Consider the following 5657-nt stretch of genomic DNA (forward strand, 5'->3'; position numbering starts at 1 on the left):
AAGGTAATGGTAGCCTGGCTTGCAAACCGTAAGGAGTCTCTGCTCCTGGGCTTCTCCCAGTTCCTGAGAAAAGCAACAAGAGGAGAGCAGTCAATGGGCCATTAGTCATTTCCTTACCTTTGAACACGTCCCCTCCAGAAGGAAGCATCCAGTGGGGACAACCCCTCTGCTCTCTGGGCAGACCCCGAGTGACAAGCTACTCAGATCAGGCCAGCGTGGGAAGAGGAAATGCGTGCTGCTAAGTGGAGTGATGTGATTTCACTGCCCTGGTGCCCACGAAGAAATGCAGGATGGACACAAACACCGTCCTGAAATAGTCTGTCAGACACTGGATATTTGAGCTTTAAAACCTTTTGGCCTCTGAAATTAGCAGGATTATTTTGGTGCCGGCCCCGAATTTGAAATAGCACGTCTTGAGACCTGGGACCTGGTAATATTAGGGTCCCCGGCTGCGGTGCGTGGATGGAGTTGTTCGAATGTCCCAGCGCTGCAGTCACTGAAATGGTCAGCTGGTTAAACACATGCAAAGCACGGCCACCACTTAGCTGCAGGCTGCTGGGGGCCGAGCAGTTACACCGTGTGCCTTGGCCAGCGACCTGCCCAAGAGCGCGAAACCCCCCCACGATCCTCGGCTGTCGCAGGGAGCCGGTCCCCGGCTGCCTCTCGCCCTCGGCCGCGTGGGCCGCGTGGTGAGATGGCCTTTTGTTAATCGGTGCCCCGTGCCTGGCGCTCAGCCGGCGAGGACAGGCTGTCCCTTGCAGAGAACCCCCTTGCATAAGAATCGCAGAGGAGCTGTGCTGAGATGCTGAACTAATCCAGCGGGGCATGCCGGGAAGCTGCATTTTAAGCCATCCTCCCTGCCCTCCCGGCTCCCCGCATGTTGTTTATCTCTCCCGTCCCTCCCACAGCGGTACGTGAATTATCCTGACTGGGCAAGCTGGTTTCATAACCGCCTGGGCCGCCCCCCCCCCCCCCCGGTGCGTGCATACATGGGGCTCGCTCGTACATAGGAGGCTTTTTGGCCACTGTTTTTCACCACTGTGAATCACGAGCTCGGGTGAACGCTGTGCCCCCCCCCCTCCCCCCCGCCACACACACACCACGGGTGGTATCTGAGTATTTTTGCTCCCATGGCAGGCATGTGCCGCCTCACCTGTGCCAAAAATGCCAAACGCAATCGGGTGCTGCACATCACAGGACCGAAGGGCAACGCGGAACGAAAGGGACCCCACCAGGCACCACCGTGAAGGGCTTGGCTCTGTCTTTTACAGAGCCGCTCCCCAGCCCGTATCCTTGCCGGGGGCTCCTTCCTCCCGGGTGCAGGGCCTTGCATTTGTCCCCGCTGAACTCACGGAGTTCCTCCAGGACCATCCCCGGTAATATTGGTGGTAGGGGGACGGTTGGACCTTGGAGGTCTTTTCCAACCGTAATGATTCCGTGATTCTCGGTCCTCCCTCCGATGGAGTGTCACCTGCAAGCTCGGTGTCTTCTCCATGGGCTGCTCATCCTCTCACCAGAGGCTCTGAGAAGCTAAAAAATCCACCCCCAGCGCCTTGTGGGCAGGGACGGAGCCGCCTGTCCTGCCCCAGCCCTCCTGCTGCCAGCCCTCCAGGATGATGTGACGGGGCTGCCCCAGCCCATGGCTCTGCCACGGGGCAAAACCCAAGCAGAGAGAGTGATAAATTCAACCCCTTTTCTCCAAAAAAGATGAGGGTTGGAGGATGAGCTTATACATCCTCAAACAAGATGCTGCAGACTCAGCCCCGAGCCCTTCTTCTGCCCTCTCCCCGTCCCGCAGTCCTCTGCTACGTCTGCCCTGGCCCAACACAGCCCCAAGGGTGCACCTCAATATTCCTATTTGTTTTTTTTTTTTCCACTTGGTCATTTTTTTATTCTATTTTTTTAAACAAAGCAAGGCGGCGTGGGTGGCTGACAGAAGCTGGGAATACCACAAGGATAAAAAAAGGTGAGGTATATGGAAAAAACCAATAAAGGCCCTTAATTATAGGTGTGGCCAGGAGCAGCTCCTATTATTAACGTTGCCGACACTTCCCCTTTTAAGACCCTGTTTTCACTAGCTTATAACTTTGTCAAAGTTTCTCCAACCGAGCAGAAACTTTAAGTTGCCAGCAATAGCCTCAGCTTGAATTGGGCCCGTTTATTGAGTTTTTGTGAAAACATCGAGTTTTTCTGAAAACATAGGATATGTACCTAAGGTCTGGCCCAGGGGATGCAGGCTCCAGGTCTTCTGGGCGTTGAGCGAGGGCTTGGCCCTGGGCAGGAAGGCAGTTTTTGTGTCACGGAGGCTGTGCTTTGCCAGCTCCGTGAGACACCGCTGCTCTCCCCCACCGGCGTGGACAAATTACATGGCTTTGCAACAGGCGGGAGGAAGGCTTGTCACAGCTTCCCAGCTACAAGGATTTCAGCCTCTGTGAACCTGCCCAACCCTCCCGTGGCTTCCAAGGCTGGAGAAACGATGTGTGGGCTTTCCCACGGAGGATTGGGGCTTTCCCAGGAGCGGTTTTGGAGCCTAGGAGCAGACAGCAGGGCTGGCCGGGGCAGCGCGGTGGGGACGGGGAGAGCAGAGGAGGGGTGGTGGGAACCAGAGCGTTTGCGGGGGGCTTGGTGGCAGGTGGGACTGGGGATGGAGCCGTGTCACCTCGTGCTGCTGGGACCACAGGTTTCTCCAGCACCTCGGCAAGGGGCCACAATTCCCAAGGCTCGCCGCTGCTGCGATGTGACCCCAGACACCAGCCGGCAGCGTGTCCCACCTCTCACCACCTCCAGTCCTCGCTGGGGACAGCAGGCCACCGCTCTCCCTGTTTTATCAGCACCAAGGTTGTCTGCACAGCTGCCCTTCAGCATCCTCATGCATTTGGGTTACGATAGACTCTTTAATTACACGGCCACAGATTTATTTTCCACAGGACACCTGCCGCACGCAGGTTAGACGGTGCTCGGGATGAGTCGGGACTGTGTCATGCAGGAGCCTCCTTGCAGAGCCTCAGCATCATTTTGTAAATTTTTTTATTTTTTTTTCAAAAGTGTGAAGGAAAAGGAGTGACTCATTGCTGAGACGGTTGTGTGCTGGCCTGGATCCCTGCCCCGCCGCGGATTTCCTACCTGATGCTGAGCGAGTCACTCACAGCAACCTTTTTGGAGGTAGCTATTAGCTATGTTTTATTTATTTTGGCGTTTTGCTTTGTTTTTAGCCTCGTGCTATCCTGGGATCCTGATGTCTCATTTGCAGGGGTATTTATTGCTCCCTGCTGTGTGTGAATTGGGACTTGACTGTACAAAAGGCTACAAAATGCAAAGTGCTCTGGCAAGGCTCACCGCTCAGATCGGCATCCCCACACTGCAGGCTACTTCTGACCTTACCTCGGGGAACATTGGGTCTTCTCTGAAATGCTGCTCTTTTGCTTGGTGTGAGTATTGGGAAGGCAAATCCCTGAGTATTTGGGAAGCACTGAGAAATCAAAGTGTGTGTCCTGTGAAAAGACCCCGTGAACGTTAATCATTGTTTTTAGAGTAGGGGCTGACTATCCTGAAGTTAATAAACTGTGAGTTAACGCTTTGAACAACAAGGAGAAAACAGAATACCAGACAGCTGATCCTCAAATGATCACCAGCCAGCCTGGGCAGGGATCCCGGGACGAGAAATGCATGTGGTCTTATACAGCCTGGACCGTAATCCATATCCTTCCTATTTCGGCCCATTTCGGGTTTGAGGATTGTGCTGCGTTAGCGCTGCCCTCGCATAGCATTTCGAGCGTGATAAAGTAAATCTTGTGGTCCTCGTGACACACTGCTAACCCCGTGCCTCCGTTACACCAAGGGCAGGAGGGCAGCCGAGCTGCAGCCCCAGGGCAAGCAAGCGCAGGATGTGGCCAGATCTACGCTGAGTTTATCAGCGTTAGATGAGCAGAGGTGCCCCTGGCCCAGTGGGAAGTCACCTCAGGGACCCTTGGGCTGCCAGGAGGTCTGCGCTGCTGGGTGCATCAAGCTGTGTGTGCCTGCCTCCTCTTGAATCCCAGGTGTTTGCTCTCGCTTCAGATTTCTTGCTTCTGCTGGCCTCGTAGAGGTAGAATATCAGCAAAAATTCAAAGTTTTCTCCGCTCTTCCCCTCATTCCTCACACTTTCTAGCATGTGAGGACACAGCTCTGGTCTTTGAAGCAGCACGTCCCTCCCTGGATAGCAGACGAAACGGGAATCTGCTCACTGCAGAGCAGGCAGAGCTGCCAAACGCGACCTGGCAGCGCTCTGAGGTCTGCCGGGTCACTGGAGCTCAGCTTTCCCTTGGGAGGGCTTCAGTTTACCCATGAGTTTTGCTAGGTGCTATGAAGTCAGCTCCCTGGTCATGGAAAATCGTGTACGGTGACTGGGAGGCCACCCAGCAGTGACACCGCGAACGAAGGGGGCAGCTCTGGTGCTTCTTCTCCCTTCCTACCCCAGGAATGGAGTGGCTGGCAGAGGTGATGCTGGCTGGGTTCGCACTGAGATGAATCCCCCTTTCCGACCGCTCCTGTCGCTCGGAGCGGGGCAGGGTCTCTACAACACTCAGCCCGTGACCCATCACCATGGGTTCCCCCCACAGCACTGCAGCGCGAGCACCGGGGGCTGCCCGAGGACCTTCCCAAGAGAATAGGACAGCCCTGATGGAGACGGGGTCCCGATGGGCTGCTCCAGGCACCCCCAAACCAGAAGCCCCTGGCCCGGGCTCCCCAGTACAAATCACTCCAGAAGACGAGGTGTAGCTAGGCAGTGCTGGAGAGAAGGTGGGTGTTATTAGATCACGTGGACAGCCCGGATAACAGCACTAAAAACTTGATTACAATTCAATTAAGGAAACACTTCTAATTAAAGAGTTATTATTTTAAGCCCGAAATGATTAAAATAAAGGCAGCGGGAGTGTCCGTACACGCATTCGGATTTCACCCGCGAGGGCTGCATCTCCGCTGGGGATTTCTTCAAGCCCCCGCCGCCGCCCCAGCCCCGGCCTTGCGCCGTGCTGCGCCAACCGGTGCCGAGGGGCAGAGCTGGCATCGCCCTGCTCCGTGCCCACTGGCCTTGTCCAGAGATGAAATTTTGAGTCAGGCACCACAGCATCCACGGGCAGGGGGAGGGGGCATGGGGAAGGTGCTGGAAGCACCCCTGAGGGGAGAGGAGCAGGCACGTTACTATTAGCTGCGGTTGGAAGGGGAAGGATGGCTAGTGAACAGAGGAACGGGCAAAATGTTTTGGGTTATGCTGATGGCGTGAAGGCAGTGCAGTGACACCAGGGCACGGGGCTCCTGCTCCCACGGGTGCTGGCCAAACCGACTCCCTTGGGGCCGTGACGCCCATCCTCAGGGCTGCCCCCAAGGGCTCGGGGCCGCACACCCACGGCCTCCCCACTGAAAACTCGACGACATTTTAACTCCCAGCCAAGCAGGCCGGGCGGTGTGAGGGAAGCGGGCGGCCTCGGGCCTCTGGTTCCCCTCAGGGCCGAAAGGAGAAGCGGGGAGCCACCGAGGGGCGAGGTCCCCCGCGTCCCAGCGCTGAGGGGACGGGGACCGCGGCCGTGCCGGGCGAGGGGTGCAGAGGGAGCGGCGGTTGCGCCTTTAACGGCGGGCGGTAGGAGGAGGAGAAGAGGAGGAGGAGAGGAGGAGGAGGA

Source organism: Anser brachyrhynchus, assembly GCF_964034855.1.
Source record: "Anser brachyrhynchus genome assembly, chromosome: 1".
In the NCBI taxonomy this organism is placed as follows: Eukaryota; Metazoa; Chordata; class Aves; order Anseriformes; family Anatidae; genus Anser; species Anser brachyrhynchus.